Source organism: Crocodylus porosus, unplaced genomic scaffold (assembly GCF_001723895.1).
Source record: "Crocodylus porosus isolate Cpor-Errol unplaced genomic scaffold, CroPor_comp1, whole genome shotgun sequence".
Taxonomy (NCBI): Eukaryota; Metazoa; Chordata; order Crocodylia; family Crocodylidae; genus Crocodylus; species Crocodylus porosus.
In genome coordinates, this window is record NW_017728925.1 from 10,624,890 (window position 1) to 10,650,977 (window position 26,088).

Sequence of the window (26,088 nt, forward strand, 5' to 3'; positions counted from 1 at the left end):
CTCTGTCTTCTAAGGAGCATACAGTCGAGACGATGCTGGCTAGCTGTGCGTGCCTGGAACTGCTTGGTGTGCAAGGGAGATCTTGGTATGGACAAATCCTCTTGGATAACATGAAGCTGCTCAATTCTTTTGACCTTTCTGCTGACCCCGGGCTGCCTGCCTCTGCTCCTCTCACTCATTTACTTCACTGAACCTTGCTCTGCTTGCCTTCCTCAGGCGCCAAGTCCAGGAAAACAAGAGAAGCGCTCTGTAGAAAGGGGTCGTTCACTCTGGTGCAGGGAAGAGCGCTGGTGATCCGGCGGGGAAGATTGCCCTGCCTCCAGATACCACTCCCTTGTGGAGGTTGCTTCACATCCATGACTGAGCCCAGAGGCAGTTGAATGTCAGTGATGGGCAAAGTAAGCCTCGTTCTCCCCCTTTACCTACCTAATGGCAATATTTTGGGGCTTAATATTTATAAGGGAGCACTGGATCCTTGAGTGGAAGGCACTGCTTGCTCCAGCCCTTCTGTGGGGGCTTGTGATGTTCAAGCAGTGTGGTGTTACGATGTTCCTCTGGAGTGCTTGAGAGGAGAGGCTTTCTCCACTTACCGCCTGTATATACTGCCATCGCAGAGATGGGAGACGGTATCTGTCATAATGTCCTATGTTGGCCCAAAGTTAATGGGTGCATTTGCTTGAGCATGTAAAAGGTAATCTAAAGGCTCCCGGGGTCCAGAAGTCAGCTGAGCAAATCCTGAGGCTTCTCACGAGTCCAGCTTATCCGGGTGGGAATACTGCGTTAGCCGACTCCCTGCTCTTTGGCTCTGGGTTTCCAGGCTCTGCACGACTCCATCTGTTCTCTCCCTCTTCTGCTGACTGCAGTAACACTGCTTGCAGGTGACCAGCCAGGAAAGCACGGGTGGGCCAAATCCTGAAGTTTCTACTCATCTGGAGTGCATCCATCGCCAGGAGACCAGCATGAAGACTAGGCTGTCCTTGTCTTTCCACTGCTCTGTGGCTGAGAGGCTCACTGCCACTGAAGGTATGATTGCCACGTGGGTAGATGTTTTAATTTTAGTTTTGGTTAATAGTGCAGTCAAGTGAACAGGGGCTGGAGAGCACAGTTTGGCTAGGTGGGAGGCTTTGCTTTCCTGGGTGACAGGCAGGGAAGTGGGAAGGGGTGGGGTGGTGTTTTCAAGTTTTGGGGAGTTGTTCGGAGAGTCTCTTGCCTCATCCTGGAGGTTGTCTTAATTTTCATTGTCAGCCGCCCCCCCTACCTCACCACAAGGCAGCGTGTAAGTCTAATGAATAAAATCAAACAGAGCAGTAACACTGGCTTCAGTGCAGGCTGTACGACGCTGCTCAGGACCCTGGGCATTCAGGGCATGGATATCAGCTGCCCATCATAAGTCAAGCTGACAGATCTATCTACTGGTGCCATACTGGCAGAGCCACCTGGCAGCATAGCTACAGCCCAAGTTTTGGTTTCATAATGTGGGGAAGAATAGGATCCTTTTATTTTTGCTTGGACTGCTGGTGCTCCTTGCAGTCTGTCCCACACCATGACAGTTCCCATGCAGATTTTTTTCCTCCCAAAGCACAAAATGACTTCAGTTTGTTTGAGTGGGTGAAACCAGCTGTGTAAACAATGCACCAAATGGAACTGGCCCTCAAGCACTGCACTAAGTCCAAGGGAAGGGATTTCACAGCAGCCAGGATGTGCTTTGGCCCCATGATTCAGTCTGGGGGGGATGGTGGATTTGGAGATCTGCTTTAGCTCAGGCTGTCATTGGGAACATTACTTACCTGTGCTGCTCAGTCTCGACCCCAAAAAACAGAGATGAGGTTTGCCCTCCTCCTCAAAGTGCTTTGAGATTGTTGGGTGAAAGAGGCTGCTGAGCTAAGAATTTTTAAGGCTTATAAACCTTGGTCATTTTGCTGGACGTCTGAACATAGGGGCTTAATGGGAAATGTTTTTTTTTTAGTGGACATATTGCTTTAAAATAGGGGCTGGATTCTAGGTGCCATTTTTGATGCTGCCACTGTCTTGCTGCATGATTTTGGGGTTGTCTCCCAATCCTGAGCCTCTGGTTCATGTCTGTAGAGTGAACCGAACTTGACTTCCTTTAGGTTTAACTCTCAAATAGTCCAAGCTTATTTGGGTACACACATGATAAGGCTCCCTGGACTCATTGAATTGCTCTTTGGATGTAGAAGCCCACCTCTGGAGAACTCAGTACAGGATCCAGGACTTCAAAGATCCCCAGGTGAGAGATGCTGGAGAGAGCCCGGATCTCCAAATGCAAGGAGACTTCCATTGTCTGAAGCAATTCAGAAGTGCAGGAGGTCAGGCAATGATGGTGAAAAGGAAGAGCTGCTGGATTGCACCCCTCCGTCAGATGAGGACCGTGTCCCCTGCCATCGCTACTGGAGAGGTTGCAGTGGCATTGTCAGCCACAAGGGCACAGTCAGCATCTTCTTGATCTTGTTTACACTCTGGTAATTAATATAATAATTAATATAATAGCTCCACATGTGGCTATCCTGCTGGAGTTTGGAAAGGGCAGGGCTTATACTGGCTGCAGGGTGGATTCTTCTCCTAGTCCCTGGTCTGTGGTGTTTATTCCCTGTAGGATACAAATCATTTTTGCTTGGGCATAATAATTCAGAACTTTAATCCTTCAGTATAAAGGTTACACTGGGAAGGAGGGGCAGGGAGGAACTGCAATATTTTAGTTAACACCCACAAAGGCTATTAACCTGTTTCAGAGTGGTGGGAATCTGTCTAACCCATTATAAATGTTGTTGTAGTAATTTCTTTTTGGAGTGCTATCCTTCGTGTCTTCACAATGGCAAATAGTGCCAGGATTCTTCATGTGCCTCTGTGTGTTTGGGGGAGGCAGCCCCTTACTTACCTGAGTAACCTTCTGCTCTCCCTGGAGCCAGTGTGACGCTTATGCTACAGGATTGGATGCAGAACACCACTTTCTGCATTTTTGTGGAGGCTCTTGCAGAAGTCAGTCTATTCATCTAAACCATTTCATTTTGGATACATTTTAACCAAGCTTTAGGTGTTGCTAATGGTGGCATCCCTTTATTTGCCAGCTTTAAAAGGGTTAAAAGTCATATTTGGTCCTATCCCTGCCTCCCAAATTCACCACCCAACTCACATGGGGCTCCAGTAGCATCTCTCTACTTGTATAAATGTTTCATTCCCTGCTGCCGTGTGAAAGACCTGCATGAGCAACAGCAGTAGAGCCAGGCCTGCCAGCGCGTGCAGGTGACTTGCTGTAGGCATGCGCAGCCCCGCTGACCTCGTGAGAGCAGGAGTCCGGTGCCACAGACTGATCCTGCACTTGGGTCCAACAGCATCGCGAGCTCTGCACAAAGCACCGTGTGCAGCTGATGGCAAACACACTGGAGGAGCAGAAACAGGTTTGTCTGAGCAGCAGGGAAAACGTGTCCAGCCAGAATTGAATTGGCAATATCTTTCTTAACTCTAAACACTAAAATCCAGTTACCTTTTTCACAGTTTTGAGAACCGTGGTCTGAGATACTGACCTGTTCTTTGGACCAACCTTATTTCTGATGTAGCACCACTCAGTGACGGACTTGCACCCGGGAGGAATTCTGTCCCCTAATCTTTCTGTAATTGCAAGCAAGGATTAGTTTATGTTAAACTGCAGTGTCCCTTTAAGCCTCAAATGCCCCAGGCTTGGTAAACACCCAGTTACTTAACAGCAGAGGAAACTGAGGTACAGGTGTTAAAGTTTGCAATTCTCTGTGTGTGTGTGGAGGAAATCTGGCCACTGTAGACCTGGTGCTTCAATTGGGACAGCTTTCAGTAGGCGCTGAAACCTGTGGGTTATTGTTACCTCTGAAAATTAGACTTGGATTATTGCAAGACGGTGCTTAAAATTAGTGAACATTTGGCTGGAGAAATCTGAATGAGTGTTAAGTAGTAGTAGCTGGGCTGGGAATAGGATTTAAGAGCCCTGGGCAAAGTTACCTGTCCTGTCTTGTATGGGATGCTGAACCTGGCCCCTTAATGCTATCTATCCCCTGATCTGAGACAGGGCAGATGGGGAAGCTGGGATAATGATTGGCAGGACAACTTTTGAAACACATTTGAGCTTCTGAAAACTTGCCCTTTACTCTGCAGTGGACATAAAGTGATTATTCCTTGGTCTTGCCCCTTTCTTCTGCCTAAGCTTGTGGAAATGGCATGAGGATGAAGTACCTAGAGGGAAGAAAAGGTTTTGGGTTTGGGTTTTTTTTTTGAATCTCCTACACCTTGGGGGCCCTCTGCCCCTTGTAGCCCTGTTTACACTGGCCAGAGGGAGGAAGGGACTGGCTGAACCCTTCATCAGGCAGTGTGACATAATGGATAGGGTGCCTTGGCCTAATGTGTGGAGACCTGGGTGTAGTCCAAGCTCTGCCATTGATCTACTGTGATCTTTGGAAAACCATTATGAATTAGTAGTGCCACAATGTGATTGCGGTTGCAGTTGCAACAGTGACTTGGGCTGGGCCCACATCACAAGCTCCTGTAAACTACCAAGTTGGTGGCTCTATGGTATGTTTTAAATTTGTAGAACTGGGGTCTGTCTTCTCCAGGTAGATGCTGGTGCGACCCATTTAGGACAGAGGGAGGGAACCACCAAAGAAGAGGCACTGCATTAGCGTAATCATGAATGTCTAGTAGCTGCAGCTTCCCTGGTGTGGACCTCGTTGCTTAGCCTAAGGAAATGGAGGTATCTGCATTGATCTAGTGGTCGTGCACTGCTCAGTGGATCCTGCTCATGTTCTTGGGGCTGGTTTCAGTCTTGAGGAACATGTCCCTTTTCCCTTCACCCTTGGAGGGCACTGACTTTGCTACTGTTACCACGTCTGGCTGCACGCTCCAAACTGGCCATTGTATTTAGATGCTTCCTCTGCCACGAAGTGCACGCGAGTTACTGTGGGCTTCCCTGATGCTCTCTTTGGATTGCCAAGTATCTGCAACTCAAACTGGAGCTGGTTTATAGGACACAGGGTCCTAAAATGGGGGTTCAGAGACCAGCTGGGGGCAACTGCTGAGTCTTCTTGGCTGTGAAATGGGCATAATGCTTCATTGTCTCACCAGATGTGGTGAAACCCAGTGCATTATTTGTGAAGCACTTTGAAGAACCTTCACAGGGACCTGCCCTCACAAGTACACATGCTGACTGTATCAAAATTCCTGATGCTATCAGCATGTGCCATGCAAACACCTGGAACGGGTGTCTGCACACAGCTTGTCTTGCCAACTGTGCCGTTGTCTGAAAACTTGCTTTCCCATATGTCAAAGCCACAGGCAGGTAGCAGAACCTGGCATCAATCATCCTGTAGCAATGCCCACATCAAAGGGATGTAAAGCTGTGAGTGTAGCTGCAAGAAACCATTGAGACTTATATCATGTGGATGCAGTTTTTTTTTTTCTTTTAGAAAAGTTGTTTTTTTTAATGTAGAAGGGAACTCTTGTGCTTGTTAGGGGTTACTCCAGGCATGGCTTTGGACCCGTGGCCTTCCTTTTCTGTTTGGTTCTTCTACCAGCTGCTATGGCAGCAGGAAAACATTTCTCTTAAAGGCAACGATTATCCTTTCAAAGATTCATGTTGGCTGGATTGGATATACATACGTCTGATGTCACTGAAAATTAATTGCAAGACTCCTTGCAGCTTGTCTCTGGAAAGGGTTTCGTTTTAATAAAGCAGTTGGATTCAAGCCGTGGTAAACTAGGAGGCAGGAGTCCTTGAACTGCTTTTTAAAATGGTGGTGCAGTCCATCTGGATGAAAGCAATGTTTGCAGAGTCTCCAGATTTTTTTTCTCCTTGGAACACCAAAGACTTGTCTGTAGTGATACTTGGGTCGGGGCCCTCGGCATCTGTTTGAAGAGCTGTTTCACAAATGGTTAAATGAACTTCAAGTCCCTGTTAACTAGTAGTTGAGTTCTGCAGGATTCATAGAAAAAGCAAAAATTTGAGCAACCAAAAGTGGGCAACTGACTGGAGAATGCAAAGAAAAGCAGAATGGACGTCTATGTCCACAGAGCAGTGTCAGCGAGTTATCTTGGATGTGGCCAGCGTTGGGGACTGATTGTAAATTAAGTGCATACTAAAGGGCAACATAGTTCAACAAATATTTAAGGTAAGATTATTGTTGGGAGTGTTTTAGTAGAGCAAGACAAAGAGCTAGGATTGCTGACTTCTCTTTCTGGCTAAGCAGCTGTTGTGATCTTTAGCCTGATGAATACAGCCACACTTTCAGAAGTGATCGCTGAGGTGGGGAGCTTTTGTTTCTAGCTGTCTGGGTGGAGTCTCACTTTTGAAGGGTCTGTTTGTTGATCACTTCCACTGGTCAGAAGTGCTGAATGCTCACAGCTCTGAAAATCAGACCCAGCCAGGGTCAAGCTGGGCATCCAAGAACCTGCCCCATCCTCCAGCTGTGTTGTGAGGATAGTAGCAGCACATCCTTTTCTGATTGCACACTAGTTAAATGCTCCAAGGCCTTTGCCCTGCCTCTGAAAGGCTCTCTACTACTTCCAAGCATTGTTGTAAAACTCCCTTCAGATCTGAAAAATTGCTGCATGTACCTGGGTGTCAAACACAGATCTATAACAGTACATCATACCACAATGTGGGAGGATCACACTCTTCCTTAGCCCTGGGGCTTTGTTTGGCTGGGTGTTAAGAGCCAGGTTCCACCAGCATTGCTTGCATGGATTGCACCCAGCTCTGCAGAGCGCTGTTGGGGTTTTTTGGTGGTTTTTGTGTGTGTGTGTTTTTTTTTTTTTAAGGAGCGTTGGCTCCAAGTAAAGTTTGGAGATGGTGACCTGAAAGCAAAACGGAAGTGTTTCCCCCCACCACCACCCTGTAGCCTTTCTGGGCCTCTGGCACTCAACTGTCAGGGAAAGCTCAACTCCTGGGTAATTCTGAAATTCCCACCCTAAAGGAAACAGCTCTGGGATGCTAATATTTGGAGGACAAGGGTGCAGGGCCCTTTGTTGGGTGTCTCAGCAGATAAGCTGAGGGCTGCAATCTTTTTGCCTCTAGAAAGTTTTCTCCAGCTCCATTGGAGAAAGCAATAGGGGAGCTTCTCTGAAGATAAATGGAGAGTGCTGAGTTGGTACTTCTCATCAGCATGGAGTTTGCTTGGGCTAATTCGTTCACCCCAGCAACTCCAGGATACTCTTTCCTTCCTGTCTGTACAGATGGGCTTTTCAAACCGGGAAGTGGTATAACTGCCACAGATCAGAGGAGCTGGATGCTGGAGCATGTCTCGCGCAGGAAAGCGTCCTTCCCCCTCCTTTCCATAAACCTGGTCACACAATCTAATGATGTCTTGTGGCTTGACTAACCACTTCTGTACTCCTTTGGCTTTTGCAACTGGGAGCATAGACAGATGTACCAATTGTATCACTAGTGAAGTATACAAGCTGTTACGATGCAACTGCTACATCTGCACACCTAGGTAGTGATAGGAGCAGGATACAATGCAACTTTAACCCTTTTGAACCCTCAGGATAAAAAAAATATGGTGATTTTTAGTGAACATGTATCTCTATAGGGGTACCCAAGTGTAACAGTGGTTGTGCTGTACCGTTTAAAAATGATTAAAAGGTAAATTTGTCCATAGTCTGAGCCTGTAATGAGATATGCGGGTGGACCAGACTGTAGAGGTTGGTCCTGACTTAAAATGGGGAGCTCTAATATTTCCCAGAAGTGAATGGGTGCAAATGGCTCAGCAGCCATGTTTCCAAAATAAAGTAGACCTCTCTTTCCTCTGAGTCCCATTCCAGTGTGCTAACCCCTGGGCAAGATGGCCTTCCTGTCTTCATTGGATAAAGACTTCAGTGTTTAGCGGTGGCCTTTCGAACACAGGTGGGGCCTGTCTTGGGAACAAAAACACCACTGAAATTAGCCCGGATTTGATCCCTTTCCTGATGAGTCTCAGCAGAGGTTGGTTGAATATTGAGCCTTGAATGCCTTTTTTCATGCCCAGGGTAGCAGGGCAGTGCAGGGGATGCTTTCCTACTTGGGCCATGCCTGTTCTTTGGCTAATGGTGGGACCTCGGCCACCAGTGTTGTCAAGCCAACAATATTCAAAATCTGCCTGTGTTCCCTTGCTTGCCGGAAACTAACTCTATACTTAAAAAGCAGTAGGAACCCAAGCAGCATGTGCTGTCCCCAAGTGTGGCTGCATTCTGCCCTTTTCCCCCTTTGCACCCTCAAGAAAACTTTTGGGTAAAGACATTGGTATGTCTGCCCTCCAGAAAGCCAGTTACAGGACTCTGCCCCTATAAGAGAGAGAGAGAGAGAGAGAGAGAGAGAGAGAGAGAGAGAGAGAGAGTGAGTAGCGTGTGTTGCAAATAAATGCTTATACTAGCTAACAGGGTGCCTTAGTGTTCCTGAGGACTTGGGGAACCAAATGAGATGTCATTCCATGTCTCTGCCTAGGGGTCTGCACACCTCCGGCTTCAGGATCCTAGTGCCACACATACAGCTAGTAATATGTACACAATTCTTTTCCGTAAACTTTCCCTTCCCTTTGAAAACCTCAGTCCTTTACTAATGGTAATGAATTTGCATCTGCAATGCTGCAGTGAGGTAACTAATAAAGCTGCCATCTCTGCTTCAGATGCTGCCCTGGATTCTGGAGTCAAAACTTGGCCAAGTGCTGTGATGTGTGAGGCTGAACAGGACTATATAGCTTCATCTCCCACAGGAAAGTTTGCTGCACAGCCTAACGCCCTCCAGTTTGTCTGTGCTGACGGTCTGGGTGAAGCGGGTCTCAACACTTGGCAGAAGCACCATGACTATTCATAATGGGGGCATCTTTTGTCCATCAACCCAAACTTAAAAATGCTCCTAATACTCACGAGGAATCATGGACTGATCTTGGAGGTTGCTTATCTGCCTGACATCTGCAGTGTTGTGGCTGGTGGAGCAAACTTCCCCTATGCTGCCCTGTGGCTGGGATTTAGTCTTTTCCTGGAGATTAGTGTACATGAGATGCAGGGTACAGATCAGGCGTTGGAATAATTGCAGTACTCCACGTGGAGATGAGCGGCTGCATGTCCATTCATTCCTTTGGCCTCAATGCTGTGATCTGGGCAATGGAGTCTGGTGGCTGTTGCCCTACTTCTGGCAATAGGGAGGAGATGCTGGCTAAAAAACACTAGTGGGTCTGAACCTGTGATGTAGCTGCAAACACCTAGCTTTATCTTCTTCCTACATATTGGCTGAAAATAATAGCATGAAAATGTTTTGTAGGTAATGCTCCAACTGCATTGGTTACTGGGTGCAAGGCTGGAATTCACAATGAGCTATCATGTCAAAAGGAGTGGTAACCCAAAAACCTGCAGTAATCGGTCTCTGACCTGAATACAAGGCCTTGTACCGACGGAGCTCAATGCGCTCTACAAAGACTGAGTTGAGGCTTGTCCCACGCTGGTCTGCATTATTCTGCTTATGCTGGCATGGGAGGGTGAATGGGGTAAGACTCTGCAAGTACATGCTAGGTTTCCAGTCAGACCAGTTATGTGACCTTGGACAACCTGTCTCCTATCTCTTTCCCTCCTGTCCTTTGTCTTGCCTTAGGTTGTAATGTCTTTGGGGGGTGGGAGGGCGTACATGCATGCATGCATAGTGCCTTGCACTGCAACAAAAATGATGAATCAAGGCAAAGCATTTTGCTGGGGACCACACAGCACTTTACTGCCGACTCCCAGCATATAGCCAGAAAAGTATTCCGGCATCCCCCAGCCCTCTCCCCTAAACGCTTGGTGGGCAGCGGGGCTGGTGCTTGCTCCAAGGTGGGGACACCACGGAGTCGGCAAGCTGCAGCTGTATTTCAGGGTCAGGGTGGTTATGAATTTCAAAACTCCTCTGACCCTTGGGACGTGGGGGCGCTCGGTCCCTCCCTGCTTGCACTGGAAGACCGAAAGACTTCCCCACTCCCTGGTTGGAGGCCAAGAAAGGGTTAAGTGCGGGGTGCGCACGATGCAAAGTGCAGGATTTTTGTCCCCACTGCTCTGCGGGAGCTGGGGAGGACGTGCCCCCCCGGCGCCCCTTGGCAGGGTGTCAGTTAAAGACTACACTACCCAGCAGGGAGGACGAGTCCCCGGCCCCTGCAGCTGGGCGAGGAGGGAATCCTGGGAGCAGTAGTCCGTCCCCTGAACTGGGGTCCCTGCTGTCACTGCGCTGGGGCGGGGGGACCCTGAGGGAATGTACAGACACGGGGAGGAGCCAGGGTGTGCAGCCACTTTGTTGTTAAATACCTTAAAGGAACAGCAGCTGTGCCCAAGCCAGCTCCCTATCGCAGCCACCTAACCCGGGATGTGGGCTTTTTAAAGATAAAAATCACTAGTCCTGCCCTTTTGTTGGTAACCAGCTCTGTGATACTTGCAGTAACTGTTTCGGTGCCTCTGCCCACCCCGCCTCGCTGCTGGGATCCCGCTGGGCACATGCTGCTGGGCTGCAGCAGAGCTCCCTGGGGTGCAGCTCTGGGGAGCCCCTATCCCGGTGCGTCCCCCTCCAGAGACCCCGTCTGCTGCATCCTTTTGGCACCTGGAGTGTGTGCGTGCGTGGCGGGGGAGGACGGTGGCTGGCGAGCATGTGCAAGCTTTCAGGCTTCCTTCGGGGGAAAAAGTGCAGCCGCTGTTTCCTTGTGGGGAGCGCGGGCTCGCTGGCGCTGCGGAATAAACGTCTCTGCTGATGGATGGAGCGGCCCTGCAGCACTGCAGCTCTCCCGAGCCGCGTGGCTACTGTTGGGAGCTGCAGGTTCTGCCTCTGGTATAATTTGGTCTGACCCAGCAGGCTACAGCGAAACGCCTAGGATGTCTGGGCCCTAGCATGTGTCCAGCCAGACACCCACATCCAAGCACCGGGGATTGCCTGGCCTCTGTCCAGCCAGCACCCATGTCAAGGATGCTCACACGAACCTGTGGAAACGTTGGCATCCAAGCACCCAGCTCTCGGCTGGTAATGCCCAAGCCGACGCACTCGGGTCTCAGCCACTGGTGTGTGACAGGGCAAATGGGCAAAGCAGTGGCGCTTGGCTCCTGGCACTCGTGAGCAGCCAGCACCCCGGTGCAGGAGCCAAGTGAGCTCTTGGCATGTGACTGGCTTGACTCCCATGTCAGAGGAACCCAAGAATATGTACTTGGATATATAATGTGGCTGAACAATCCCTGCCTCTGCAGGGACCAAGCCAGTTACTTTGCTTTTACCAGTGGGGGATGCATCCCATTTTGGGGCACTGAGCAGCTTGCAATCTGGTCCTTGTTCTGGCTGTTTGTCCACAAAACTTAGTGCATAGATTTTGCTTGTTGGTGAGGGAGCAGGAGTGACTTGCTGCACAAAACTGGGTGGAGTTTGTCTTCTAGGAGTGGACAACAGGCCCCCAAAACCAATCCTGCTAATGGTTTTAAAATAAAATACATCCCTGGCCATTCAAATAAACGTTGGATTGGATTCTGCTAGTCTGACTCAAGTTGCAGCACCTCAAACCTATTTTCTTGGGAGACCGTGTGCGGTAAAATGTTTCTGATGATAGCTGGGGGCAGCACAATAGGACCCTTAAAGAGCAGAGAGGAGATCTCCCCCACCCCCACCCCTTGCTCAGGTGGGCAGCAGCCTACTCCCCAAGCAGTACCATTAAAATCCACGGGCTTGCACATGGAAGAAAGTGCTGTGAAGTGCAAGAAGAGCATCAGTCTCTGGCCCCTATGTTACAAGTTGGAAAATAATGCACAGATTGCAGGGTGGCGTAAGGGATTTTGGGGGGCACAGATGTTTGTATTCGGGTGTGCTGATTAGGCAGGATCCAGGGTGACTAGGCATGGGTCTGTGCCTTGTTACAGCGAGGGTACAGTCCTGGGGACATCTAGCACAGCTTCACACGTGGGTCTTCTGTTCTCAAGGGCCTGCTTCTGGATGGGGACTGCAGGGAGGAATTGAAGTGACAGACAAATGCATGCAGTTGGTGCGGGTCACGCTTGTAATGAACCTAGTGGGATGCCTCGGTGTTAATATCAGCTGTTGCAGAGCTCATCTGTCCTTGCTGCACACAACTCTTCTCTCAGTCAAAGAAGATATTTGGGCTTCATGATGGATGACACAGACCTAACTGAAAGGCTAATGGGCAGCAGGATGGCTGGGGCCCATCAGGAGTTGATCATAAAGTAGGAAAATAAATAGTTATCGAAGCCTGAAGTACTGTTTTGTGTACCATGGGTTGGGAGCTCTTCGTGTAGACATGTGGGGCTCCTTGGCAGGCTTCTTCCCTTTCAGAGAGGTGCACAAGCTGGAGTCATGCCCTTAAAGTGCTGCAGCTTAGTGTTTGCTTTGAAGCTCGTTGAACTCAATGGAAAGATTCTCTGTGACTTCAGTAGCGCTTTGATCCAGTTTGGGGAATGAGAGCAACAGAGAATATTCTCTGCTTTGGTTCCCCATCTGTAAATATGGCAAAGATCTGCTTTCTCTTCTAGTTAAATTGTAAAGCCTTAACCACAGGGACTTTTTCACTAGATGTATGTACAGCACTGAGCACAGCTTGGATTTGATCTGAGTTCTCTAAAGACCACAGCAATATGAAAAAGATGCATTTAATCTGTGGACAAGGAATTGAACAGCTTGGTTCGCTAGTGGACTTGGTCCACAAGTGAGTGGGCAGAGACCTCTTCCCTGAGACCTCCCCTCTCCCTGAAGATCAAAAATCTGTCTCTAGAGTCCTTTGCCCTTCTTTTACATGGTTGGGGACTAACAGTGTCGTCATCCCAGCTTTGCGCCTGACCCGTAGGGGAAAAACAAGCAGGGTGAACTCCCTTGTTGGTCAGTAGAAACAAACTCAGCATCCTGCTGCTACCCGATTGTTCATCTTTCATGTGAAGGACACTTGCTTTAGGCAAGCACTTGGCAAAGTTGAGCTGGGACTGCCTTGACCTCGGAGCCCAATCTTTAGATATGCAGTCACGAGTCCAAGCAAAGAACCAAGGAAGGCGTTTGCTGAGACTTTGCCTCACCGAGATTTGCTTTCCCCAGAAGAGGCAGGGTGTCTAGGCACAGACGAGGCTTGCGATGCTGTAAACTGCATTCAGTAGACGGGCCAGTGTACTGGTTCAGACACGGATCAGTAAAAGGAGAGCTCCGGACACTGGCAGGAGAGTGTAATGCAGTATCTAAGGGCCAGCTTGTCTCTGAGACTTTGGGGGAAGGGAAGGGAAGGAGAAGTCCCCCTCTCTTGGCAGAGAACTCGGTGAGCTGATAAGCATCAAGTTGAAATACTAGACTCCCTGGATCCCCCCAAAAATCCCAATCTGGGAGGACCTAGCCTTTTGTTCTCTAAATGGAGATAAATGAGTCCCATACAGTTTATTGCTTGTAGTTGTTTTTGCGAGATCCTCTTAGCTCTTTGTAACCCGCCCAGATCTCATCAGGGTGCATCCAGCAGAGAGGTTTGAAATGGGCACTTGCCTACAGTGTCTTTGGCCAGGAGCTCCCCACCCTCCGCTACCATCCAGCACTCTGCACAATTCAACGTGTCCTCTGGAGCTTCCCAATGGATGACAATTTGGAGATTTCCCACCCTGCTTCTGGGAGGGGTCCCCAGACTCCTGGGGGAGTGCAGTGCAGGGGCTAGCAGAGCGCCCTGCAAGGTCTTTGCCTCTGGGCTTGTTGCTCCTTGCCACTTGCTTTCATGCTATCCTTTCTGTCCCTCCCTGCCTTCCCTTCCCGCACGCTCGATTCTGCCGTAGCGCATTCAGAAGCAGACCGCACCAGCAGGCACTACTGTGGCTGCCTAATGCAATGTGATAGTTGTGCTGCAGCAGGAGCCTCGGAGGAGCACGGCATGGAGGGCTTGCTGAGGTGCGCTCTACTCAAACTCCCCCGGTCTGATTGCTTCTGACAAACTCCCTGCTCCCTCGCACACGTATTCTGCTTCCGATTAGAACCCAGACTGTTTCCGTTTGCTCTGGCTTTTAAAATGCCAAAGTAGTCAACGTCGACATCAAGCTATGGGAGAAGAGGAGAGGCAGAATGCATTCAGAAACCTTGAAGGTTAAGCTGTATTCACAAATCAGTTCAGCTGTGTGTTGTGTTCCCTTTTCTGCCATGAGGCTGCGAGTCTTCCTTGCACGCATGCAGATGCTTAACGCCCAAGTGGAACGCTTTTCTCTTTTGGAAAGTTGCAGAAACACCTGAACATCCCTTCCCAACCAAGAAATGAGAATAAACTTCGAAGGAGGGAGGATTACTCCAGTGGAAGCACTGTTGATAACCTCTCTACCCAGCAAAAACAACAAGTCTCAACTCTCTTGCTTTCCCCTGGAACAACAGGACTTGCCGGCGGACTCCCTGATTGCCTGTCAAACTCCTTCTGTTCCAATCTAGCCACTTGCAGTGAACGCGTCCAACTTCTGGCAGCCGCGCTCAAACAAACCCTTAGCACAATCTCTTTTTAGGGCTGGGGTTTCAATGGTATTTTGCTGCCTAATTCCAACTGGAAGCCAATTTCAGAGCTTGGCATTACTTCTTCCAGTTGAAATCCATTGGAGTCAAGTGCTGAAATACTTCACAAAAATGGGCTTTTCCCCCTCAGTTTCTTATTTGTAAAATGGTTGCATTCCTTCTCTTGTTTCTCTTATGTATTTGGTCTGTAAGTTCTTTGGGATAGGCTTGGTTTTCCTCCCATAGGTGGGTCAGCGGGACCTTGAGGCTCTGCTGTAATGGGCCTGCATGCTGCATTTGGCCTTAGGTGATCAGTAGTAACCCACCTTGGTCTGAAGGGCAGAGCCGGGTATTTTCTTAGCACTTAAAGACCTTAGATTTGGGTATAGTAAACAGAGCCTGCTTTTTTCGAATTTTTATCTAGAAAGCGTCACAGAAACGTAAGGGAAGAATCCGTGCTCTCAAACCAATTGCACTTTTTTTTGGAACCAGTTTAGCTTTTAGCCCTTCCCACAATTGAGGGGTAGATGCACAGACGACTCGGGGAAAGAGGTAAGTGGGGCTGGTGATGGGACGTAGCAATGTTTTTCAAACCATGGACCATGCAACCTGGGGGTCTGTGATGGGTTATCAGGGTTTCCACAAAAAGATCAGGGGTAATAGCAGAGTGGGCCGGGAGGCGGTGTGCCACGATTGCTGGTCCAGGTCGCTTGTCTCCACGCCAGCTCACGGTATACTTAGCCAGGGGCAGGGGTTTTGTGGCAGAAGTGATAGGCAGAGTTTGAATTACAGGGGAGTTGGGGGGGCTGAGCCCCCCGTAAGAGACAAGAGCCCCCCAAGCCTGCCCTACCCCTCAGGCGGCGGCAGCTCTTTCTGGCTTCTGGCTGCCACCGCCACAGACCCCCGCAAGAGTCAGAAACCTAAGACTGCAGAAACTGATCCTTTAGGCCTAATCTCCAGGCATGTTGGCAGGCAGCAAAGGGGAGGGAAGCTTGTGGTGCTCTGTGAATAAATGGCCAGACTTTGGGGTGCTCAGTACAGTCCTGTGCTTCAGTGTCATGACCTGTATGCAGCGTAAAAGGAAAAGTCCTCCTCTTAATGAAGGGCAGAGGATGCCAGTGGAGGCTAAACCCACTCTCAGCCCGCATAGCTAAGCTGTGCGCAGTGCGTTCGATGTCGGCTTTGCAGGCGCCTCGAATGCGTAAGGGGAATGGGTGCTTGGTGAATTCATGGGTCAGCAGCTGGCTCTCGGGCCCACGGAGCCCCACATCACTTTTTCTGGTGGGTCACCTGAGGTGTGTTAGCACTTCAAAGCTTCCCCTGATTCCTTGCATGGGCGGCCTTAGAGTAAGTGTGAACTCTTTGCACTCCAAGGCCCCTGTATGTTGCAAGTGCTATAAAGGAGACTCGCAGCCTTATTTTCATCTACACCAAATCTTTATTGCTTATCTGTAATGATATGCAATGTCTAGCACCATCCTTCTGAGACCCTTCAAGCACTTGGTATCCATTAAGGAATGAATCATCCCAGCTCCCTTATGGCAGAAGCAGTCTTCATTTCTATTTTGCAGATGGGGAGAACTGGGGTACAGAGGCAAAGTGACCTGCCCAAGGAGCCGCAGGGCATCTCTGGCAGAGCAGGGAAAGAACCTGGGTCTCCGGTCTCCCAGGTGGGTGTGTGAGCAGAGGCCTGTCCTTTTCCACTGAACTCTTGCCGGGAACCAGGATGGACATAAGACATTGGTGGTTGTTGGGGATCACCGCAGCTTGTCCTGCCTCCAGGTGTGGCTGTCCCGAAGCCTGGGAAGTTGAGGATTTTGTTCTCTTCAGCTTCTGCAGCCCCAGGCGATTGGGAGGCAGGGAGGAGCCTGTCTCTCTCCAGCTGTTGCAGTGGCCTGAGGCTGGGAAGCAGGGAGGACCCTGCTCCATCAGACACACTGCCGTAGTGCTTGGGGGCTGGGAAGCGGAGCCGCTTCTAGTCGGTCTGTCTCCCTCTCAACATGTCACAGCACTGAAGGAGCTGGAAGCAGAGGGTCTGCCTTCCTGGCACGCGCTGCAGTGCCAAGGCGAGTGGGAAGCAGCAAACTTTGGCTGTTTGCTTGGTGTTGCAGGGCAGTATCGGCTCCCTTCGCACTGTGCTTCCGAGCCCCGGGGAGCGGAGATGCGCGGCCTAGGAAGGAACTCCGAGCTTGCTTGTTTCCTTCTGCCGAGGGAAGGGGTCTAGCCCGCGGCTTGGCCAGTCCTAGCTGGCCATGTATGTATGTACAGCAGGATCCCGCAAAGAGATGCGCATCAAAGCTAAATGCAATTGCAAGCATCCAGCACCCTGCAGCCGGTACCCTCAGATCTCTGGCTATTCACTTCCTTTTCTGTTTCTAAGCTGGAGTTTAAAACTATTTTAAGCCAGATCCAAAACTGATGCAAACAGACATGACTCCACTGAGGTCTGTTTACAGCAGCTGAGGGTTGGGTTTTTCCCCTCCCTCCTTGTAGCAGGGCTGCTCTGTTCTCGTTTCTTGAAGGCTCCATCTCCTTGCACACAATGCTTCTTAAGAGACTTGGCTCACGCTTGACATTGCTCGCTTTCAAATTCGGACTTGTATGCCCTGTGCCCTTGGGGGAGTGAGGAGGTTTTCTTGTCTTGATGGGGTAGGAGAATTGAGGGGGGGCGAGCACTTGGGCGACTCGTCCTAGGCCCCGCAGTGAATGGGTGATGCTGATTCCAGGCTCTAAGGCTGCAGCTCCAGTCACTAGGTGCTGTCTCAGTGTTTTCTCACTACCGTCAGGTGCGTTTCAGCAATCTCTGGTCTGTCATTGCCATCTGCCTGGTGTTTAAACCACTTGGGACTTGTTGACATTGGTTCTGCACAGGTGTAACATCACTGATTTTTCTGCACAGACCTTCCTGACTCCCCCGGTGGAGAGTTGGGATGTTAGGTGTAGGATGTCAGGACTAGGCACGCTCTGAACACACCTAAAAATCAGGGTCTCTGTTTCAAATCTGCTGTAGGCCTCTAACTAGTCTGCCTTGTGGTGATCGTCATCCTGTTAACCTGACAGAGAGCCAGGCCTCTGGAGCCTTTGGGCTTGTGAGGTTTGCTCTGTTTGTGAGCCAGGTTTCTTTACAGTAGTCTCTTGAGACCTTTGCATTGCAGGAGGAGTTGGTTGAAGGAGTCTCTTTGTGTTGGTGCAGAGATTCATACGTGTGCTGAACTCTTGTGGGCCAGTTGCCAAGAAATGTTGCTCTCAAGTGCACGACCTTGACTCTTGTGGTGACTGGTCCTGTTGTCCTGGCTGACGGTAGTGATTTGGGGGACCCAGGCCCAGGAAAGGTAATGAGAAGGCACATAGTTTTCACGTGGGCTCATAGTCTTTGGGAGCCCATGGGGGGTGGCATGCTGTGCTCATGGGCTCTGGGTGGTTTGCATTCTCAGCCAAATTAGCTTTGTTTAACCAAGACATTTACCATACCTAGGTACCCTATACTTTGTCTGCTTAATCTTACCCTGTGTTAAATGAATGACTTTGGCTGTAGCAGTTATGCATTCTTTTATTCTGGAAATCTGCAGTTCAATGCTGAGGTGCATTTCCAGGGCCTTTAACCACATCATCATCAAGAAAGCAACTTCCTGCCTTCTTTTTGAAATTATAGTTAAGTCACAAACAACGCGGGTGCCTTGTTCCTTGTGGTGAAGCTAACTTCTGAAGGGTGCTGCTGGTACTGGCATGGGAGGTATTACCGCTATAGAAACAATACAGAGCTGGTAGGAAAGGGGCACAAGCAGAAACGAAAGGGAACTGAGCTAACCAAGATGGGGAAGGGCAAATGGAAATGTTGATGTACTGGCAGGGGGGTGGGGGAGACTGTAAGCTCTGACCCTTGCTTTACTTATGAGGGCACTGGTGTATGGTGGTGAACAGTACTTGGTTTTGGAAAGCTGGGCCTTGATAAAGATTGCACTGCTGCTCGATGCATGCGGTACTTCTGAAGCAATGCGCTGCAGTACACAAGAGTTGCTACATTGCATTGGACCAGTACATCAAGTCTAGTACTTAGTTTCTAAGGCAGTCCAGTAGTCACATTTAGAAAGATTTTGGGGCTCTTTCTGTTAATTAAGTGGGTTTTGGATCAGCTTCTAAATGGCCCTGGAGCAGCAGCCCCTGAAATATTGCCTCCAGGTTATAGGTGTTCCATTACCAGGAAGACGCAAGCAATTTGGAAAGAGCTCAGAGAAGAGCTGCAGAAATAACCAGCTTGAGGGATTGATTGTAAGGGAAGATTAAAAGAACTAAATATGTATAGATTGGATAATCAGAGACTTAAGCCTACAAATGGGATATAAATGACACAGAGGGAGGAGAATTATTTGATTCTAGGGTTAGACTAAGCATGATCAAATGTGGAAGTGTTGGGGTTGGCAAATATATATAGAAATGATAGGGAACCTTTCTGATTGTCCTTCCCTCATAGCATATCTAGCTCTGAGTCCTAAAAGATTTGTTAGATCCGGCTGCTATTGGCCTGCCTGCCTCTGCATTTGTGTGTTTATAGAACTGCTTCATCTTTAGCTGGGTTGGGAAATTCCCCACTCTCAGCATTTTTTTTAACTTAGTGAACATGCTCATGTAGCACAGGCTTGGGTGGGAGCCAGCCGTGCGGCATAAACCTCTGTCCTGACTTCTGGGTCCCTCTCCTCTCCACCGAGGTGCTCTCTAAGGCTCTAGGGTTATCTCAGTCCTCCTCCATATGAGCTCCAGAAGACCGGCTGTTGCTGCTAAAATTGGCTGTGCTCTGGTGGAGGCTGTCAGGAGCAGCAGGAGGACATGAGAATGGATCCTGGTGGGTCTCTCTCCCTCTCCTGTCCCCCTTCCAGATTACTAGTTTATTTTCTTCTTTTTTTCTGTGCCTCTGCTGAGACTTTGCCTAGCTCCCTGCCTCACCACAGCCTGCTCCCACTTGGAGCTGGGGTCTGAGTGGGAGCGCTCTTCCCTTATTCTCATCCCCGCTCTTCCCGAGTGGCTTCCCCTGAAGCAGCTGGGGCTGGCTTAGCCGGGCTAGTGGACAGGCTGGATGCAGGGTGCTCCAGTCCGGCAATTCCTCCTTGTTAATGAGCTGTTCTAAAGGACGGCCTTGGTGGAGGCAGGGACTGGCTTTACATTTGTACAATGCCTATTGTAGTGTGGCCCTAATGGGTTCTTAAAGCTACCATCTGTCCCTCTTCGTTGTAGCATCTGAATCCACCCACACTGTGACTGGTTGGAGCACCACGGGCCATTTTTGGTACTCCGATTATGTTACTTCACTGAGAGATATCTTCAGCCAGGCCTTGGCTATGGGTTGTGCCTGTTCATCTTTAACTCCTGGCTGTAACTGAGCTGTGGCATGAATTTTGGAGCTGAACCCTCCAGGGACTAGGGACTGTTAGGATCGAGGCTTCCAACTTGGGCCAGTCCCTACTGGCTACTAACACCAAGATTGGGGTGGGAATTGGGCCCCTCTTGGACTTGTGGGGTGGAACCTGGCACGCTGAAGTAGAACGGTTAAACCATTCAGTGGGACCACTAACATCCCAGCTGGAGCTACACTTTTTTTTTTAGGCATAGAGGAGAAGAGGAAATGTTGGGAGTGAAGTAAAAAGGACGGGAGGACTGAGAATCCCTTAGAGGAACCTGCCCAGGGCCTTCTGCGATCTGAGCTGGCTCAGGCACAACAAGGCATAAGGAGCCTCCCATGATGAGAGAGCAAGGACCTTGGTGGGTCTAAGCAGCGAGAAGGATCGTTTTTCAGTACTTTGGGCTAACTTGCTGTTATTTGTCCAAATGCTTCCAAATTGCACTCTCCAGTGAGAGCAGCGATGGGTGTGGGTGGTTTCCCCTTTGATGTCTCCGTGATTAGTGCCCATTTGACTAGTCTCTTTCTGGGCAGCTGTGGGCTATTTTTGGTTCCTGGAGCTGCCCAGGGTCTGTTTCCAGAGGGATAATTTCCCTTGTGCACCCAGTTGTGTGTCCATAAGGATGCAATCAACCATGATTAGCAGCTCTTTAGCAGGGGTGTGGTGGTATAATGCTGCAGCCTGGTGGATGTACAGCAGAGGAGTTGGCCATACGCCTCCTAAGCTGGAAGTGTCTGCCCGGCTGCAGAGAGAAGTCACTGGCCGGTGGCAAGGGGATTCACCTGGAAGTGACAGCCATGGAAACCCAAAGCTCTGAGAAGCAAGGAGTGCTTTTACAGCCGTTACTGCTTGGGCTTGTTTTATGACTGGGCATTAGACCCAACACGGTTGCCATTGGCTTGTTAAGCAGGCAAGCTTAAATATTGACTCCCAGTCTTTCTCCTCCAAGGCCACAGTGCATCCTGCCTGCCCACAGTGGGCTCAGTGCTGTTCTGTGCATGGGAGGACGAGATGCTGGGCCTCACTTTTACTAGTAAAGCCACAGACTGAAGCACATGATCCTAGGAGGTGATCACCTTCCAGTCCTCTTCACTTTAATGCAAACTGAACTTGCCCAGCGTTGAAGTGGGTCCTAGGCCACAGGTGGAAAACTGTGTATGACGGTGCTGTGCAAAGGAGCACAGTGACGTGCACGGATGCAGAACCTGGTCTGAAAGACAAACATCAACTTGTTTACTCTCTAAATTCTTAGAAAGAGTCCTCTTTGGTTTCATGCTTTGGATTTAAACCACATCACAACCTCTGAGTACCCGTTAACCACATCTTGTCTCTGCTAGTTTCTTTGCTTCTGTTGCTGTTTTGGGACCACGCATGTTAGTGTCTTGGGTCTGAAAGTCAGCCCCTCAGCTTCAGAAAATGCTGTGACCAGAAATGCAGGACCTGGTAGGGGGTGATGTGCTAGCTTAGGGGATGGGCAGCTTCCCATGCTTTTCGGAGTTGGCACTTCCTCGCTTGGGCGGCACTGGTCCCTTGCCTCTGGTATGTGATGTCGTCTGAAACCTTCCAACTTCTCTAGTCCCCTTGGTTTGTTTTACAGGAGTGAATTGACTCTGCATTCCTGCAGATGTGTATGTGCAGGAAGGGTGCAGGCGTGCCAACTAGAGTCTCAGCTGGTGTAAATTGACTTCAGTGGAGCTACCCCAGTAGATTTGGGCAGAGTCCAGCCAGCTGAGGTCTGGCTGTTAACAGAGCATCAAGAAACGAATGCTGCCACCTCCGGCACCTGCCCAGAGCCAAGAGTGGAAGTGACAAACAACCAAAGTAAGAGTCACAAACTTAAATGGCAGATCTATCACAAATCACTGCGTAGAGATGGAAAGGGCAAGCACACCGATGGCTCTGTGGGCAGCAGTGGCCATGTGCTTTTTTGTTTAGCCCCTACAGCTAAGCTACGGACATCTGTTGTTACTCTAAAGACAGGCAAAGGCAGGACTTTTTCTGAAAGCCTCAGCCTGCATCCCTTCCCCTGCTGCATAGTGGAGTAGGATATTTGCATCATTTTTATAATCCCAGATCTTATCCAGTTGCTCATCCCATTCCAACAAACTACAGCAGGTCTAATGCTGAGAACAGCTCCCCTCCATGGTAGATGGAGCAACCCCTGGCCTGTCCTCCCAGCAGTAACCACAGTGAAGAAAGAGACCTTGTATTTCCTGTCTTATGAAGCTGGGATCACTCTGTCTGGCACGTACGATCTTGGCATCCTGCTATGAGCCCCTTCTTGCTTTCTTGCATATGGACTCCCCACAGAAGGTGGCTATTTAAGTTCCTTTCTTATGCAAGGGCATCCATATTTCCACTGTGGATCTATAACTGTGTGTTATCTTGTTGGGTAGACTTGACCCTCCTGTGTGGATATTGGGTTGGAGACTGTCTCTGCTCTCTCCACAGGGTGCGACCTTTTATGTCCCATTGGTAGATGGGCCTCAAATCCCAGCAGGGCACTCCTAGCATGGTGGAGCTGGACACTTTTTTTCTCCTATAGGGTCTCTAGAGTTTACTCTCCTGACTCTGTAACCCATCTTGTTCTCACTGTGCATCAAAGAAACCACTAGCTATGGGTTGCTTGGTAGATCATATCCTGGGGTGCTTCCTGTTGGGGGTGCTTGGTAGTATCCTGCTGAAGACTGAGTGTCCTGTCCTGGACTTGTTCTTAACTTGTCATGGTTGACACAAAGTCCCTGAACTGTTAAGAGCCCTATGCTAGAAATCCAGGTAGATGTAGATAGAGAAGCAGAGAACATGGTAATTGGGGCATTGTGCCGTGACATCCCGGCCTGGGTAAATGGGCTGGTGGAAGATTCAGATTGCAGGTCTGGGAGCAACAACAAAGAAATAAGCTCTTGGCGCATGGGCCCATCTTGCGGTCACAGGCCCAAAATAGACACTTGAAATGACAATGCTGCCAATCGTTAGGGGAGCCATTAGTTGCTTTCAGAAGTTCTCCTCCTGGACGTGTCAGGCGGTAAGTATGAACGGTGCTGTGAGAACGGAAGCGTTGTCCCCTGCAGCACTGAGTTCAGCAAGGCATTAGTGACAGGTGGCATGGCAGGGGCTGGGGATCTGTTGCTAGATGAGGTCTGGTTGGCTTCAGTCAGGAGCAACGTTAGGTTTATACAGTGGCTATGCTCCACCTGGTCCCACTTGCACAAGCCACGCTAGGAAATGCGGCAGTAAAGCCACTTCAGGAGCATCCCCCCGTGACTGCTCTCAAGCATGCCAGAGATGGCGGCCGTGAGCAGCTGTGGGGCGATGCCCCTGGAGTGGCTTCACAGCTGCATTGCTGGGTCTGGCATGTGGAAGTGATGTGCAGATTTGCCCTTCCCTGTCTCTGGTCAGACTGACTTCCAGTTAGAGAGACAGTCTCATGTTTCGAAGCTTTAGTACCAATGAAACCCCCCTGAATAAAACTTCTGGTCTTAAACATGACTCTGTTGGAGATAAAGGCCCTACACTAGTTGACAGGGTAAGAGGGAGTAGCAGCTTTGTCTTGCTGGTGAGCTTGATGCTGGAAGGTTACTACCTTTTTAGCAGCGATTAGCTTGGTCTGAGTGGCTGTTGTGATGTGGATCACTTATCCCACTAACGGGATTAACACCAGGCCAATGGGGGCAGGAGAGGTTGGTAAGTTATGTTTGTTTCTACCACAGACTTGTTGCCTTTCCTGGTGAAGAATGGGGGTTCACTTTATTTACTACAGGCACCCGATACCCCTCCCCTCCGTTTTGGACTTAGAGATGCTTGGCTTGAGATCCAAATTCTGCAGATGCTCCCTATGTCTACAATGGGCTCGGTCAAAAACCTGGACCCAACCTTCCAATAAACTCTGGGGAAGTTTTGGGGCCTGGATCCAAGCCGAAATTCTGTCTCAATCCAGTTTACCTATCTTTTTTTTATTCCCCCTCCCTCCCTGAGAGGAGGCATTTGCAAGTTTGTTAGCATGTCTGTCTCTCTCGCTCTCATCCAGCAGCGTGGTCTGTGTGCTCCTTCCAGTGTGACTCAGCAGGGCCCTCGGCGCACTTCCCTTCCCCGGCACGGAGCGCAGCGCTCTGCGTTTCTCTCTCTTTCTCGGTACACGCACTGCCTGGTGCTGCTCCGAGGCGCAGTGGAGGTTTGGGCGTGGGCACTCTCAGAAGTCTGTGGTTTGAGCTGAGCGTGCTAAGAGTTCAACATGAATGCAACGTGAACTCAGGATTTCCTTTTGAAGTTTGACACCAGGGATTTTCCCCACCCACTGGGAGGACTATAAAAAAAAAAGAAAAAGAAAAAAAAGCCCCTTTAAACTGCTGGCAGAAACATGTAGGGAAGTAGTAGTTGGGGGTAGGGGGAAGGTTTCTGCCTTTATCTGAAGGACCAGTTCTGACTCACAAGCACATGTGCTGGTGAAAGCCCGCTGCTTTGCTGGCTGCAACCAGGCTTCTGAATGATCTTCTCCTCCTTCCCTTATCAAGGAGAGGAGGAGTTTGCATAGCCAGAGTGAAGATCTTGGACAAGTGTAGCTAGTAGGAGGCTTCTGAAAGAGCTGAAACTTGGTAGTGCTGGGGTTTTGAGAGTGATGCGCCTTCCACTGAACCCATGCTACAGAACCTAGATCTGGATCTTTACAGCCACCCTTCATCTCTAATTGGCAATGCCAAAGCCCTGAATCCAAAGATTGAAGGATCTGGGCAGAACTACTTACCTGGCAGGGGAGCCACCGTGATGATGGTGTTGGCCCAGGTGGTTTTACTGTACCTGGCAGGGGAGATCCCCTTCTTCCCAGCCTTGAATGACTTGGTGTAGTTGAGGGTGGAGACCTGTCTGCTGCCCTGCAGGCAGGCACCCCCATGAGAGTCTGGAACTGCCTCCAAATGTGAGGATCTCGGTTACGCGGTTTATGGTGATGGGGGATTGCTCTCAGGCTTTCTCTCTAGCTTGCTCCATGGGCCTTTTGACCAGGGGGCTTCTGACCCCCCAAGGCCTTCCAGCTTGGAGGTTGCACATAGGATTTGGGAGCCTCTGAAGTCCCAGGCCAAAGAGTCTGGGAGGTAGGATACTTGCTGGTGGTAGTGCCACACAGATTTGGGTGACTGAGCTCTGCTCAATCAACAGAATTCAGAACCGATTTGGCTAATTTGGCCTGAGACACTAAATTAAAAAACAAAACAAAAAGCATTGAAGGATCTGGGCAGATGAGTTGGATTTTGCAGAAAGCCTTCTCTGTAATGGGCTGAAAGGCAGTGAAATCTTCAGTTGCTCCGAAGTTGGGGTAGAGGCTCCTAGATCCAGATCTGAATATCAATCCAGGGACTTTTCTACAGTTTTGCAGTGTGCACTCAGGCAGCTCTGCTAGGGCTGGATTTTCTTATCCTTACACTTTGAGTAGAGCCTTGCTCCGTGGGCATCTCCACTGATGTTAAGGTCCCAAATTGTACAGTAAGGTGCTTTTGTAACATGAGTAAAAATACTAGAGCCTGGCCCCTGGTGATTTCATTGGGACTTCAGGTTATGAATAGCAGGATGGAGTCTGTGAACACTCTGTTTTGTTGTACCTGTCAGTGGAAAATAATACTGCAAGAGATAGACCAGAGGTGTGGGGAACTGAAGCTTCTTTTTGTAGAAGTATCATGGGGAACTTTGTTTTTTGTTCCTGGTTGGCCTAGCATTTTAGTTGCACGTTGAGCCCCAGATGAAACTTGCCTGAAATCTCCTATCAAATTCTTTAAAGTGGGTAATCAGAGGCCATGTGGTGGGGACAGGTTTGTGATAGTCCAGGAGTCTTTCTGGGAAGCCGGGGTGGCTGGTGGTTTTTCTCCTGTGGTGCTGTCCAGAGTTTGAAGAGATCCCCCTACTATTGAAAAGGGGACCTACAATCCTAAACCATGCACCATAGTCGTAAGCAGAAATGGGCCTGGGCCATGGGCTGCAGACTTTCCAAGACTTTGAATTAGAACCAGCCTTTTGGTTTGTGGCTTTTTTTTTAATATCTCTCTAGCCCTTTTCTGTTGCAAGGTGAATTTTAGTGAGTACTACTACAGTGCAGGATCTTGGAAGAAGGCAAGCCTGCATCTCCGGCACACAAGATCTGAGTCTCTTCAGAACAGCAATATCCACTGGGGCTGTGCACGTGCCCTGCACCTAGGACAGCATGTAGTGCAGGGTGACCATGATCCTCCTCCAGTTCCCGCTCCTTACTTGCACCCT

At 49.6% G+C, this 26,088-nt stretch overlaps 1 long non-coding RNA gene across 1 annotated transcript; it reads left to right on the plus strand.

Annotated features, from left to right (window-relative positions):
- Positions 1-220: 220 nt before the first annotated feature.
- LOC109313925 lies at positions 221-25,813 on the plus strand. Its single transcript, XR_002102183.1, has 3 exons — positions 221-398; positions 879-1,023; positions 25,716-25,813. It is a non-coding gene; the product is annotated as an uncharacterized LOC109313925 (long non-coding RNA).
- The last annotated feature ends 275 nt before the right edge of the window (positions 25,814-26,088 follow it).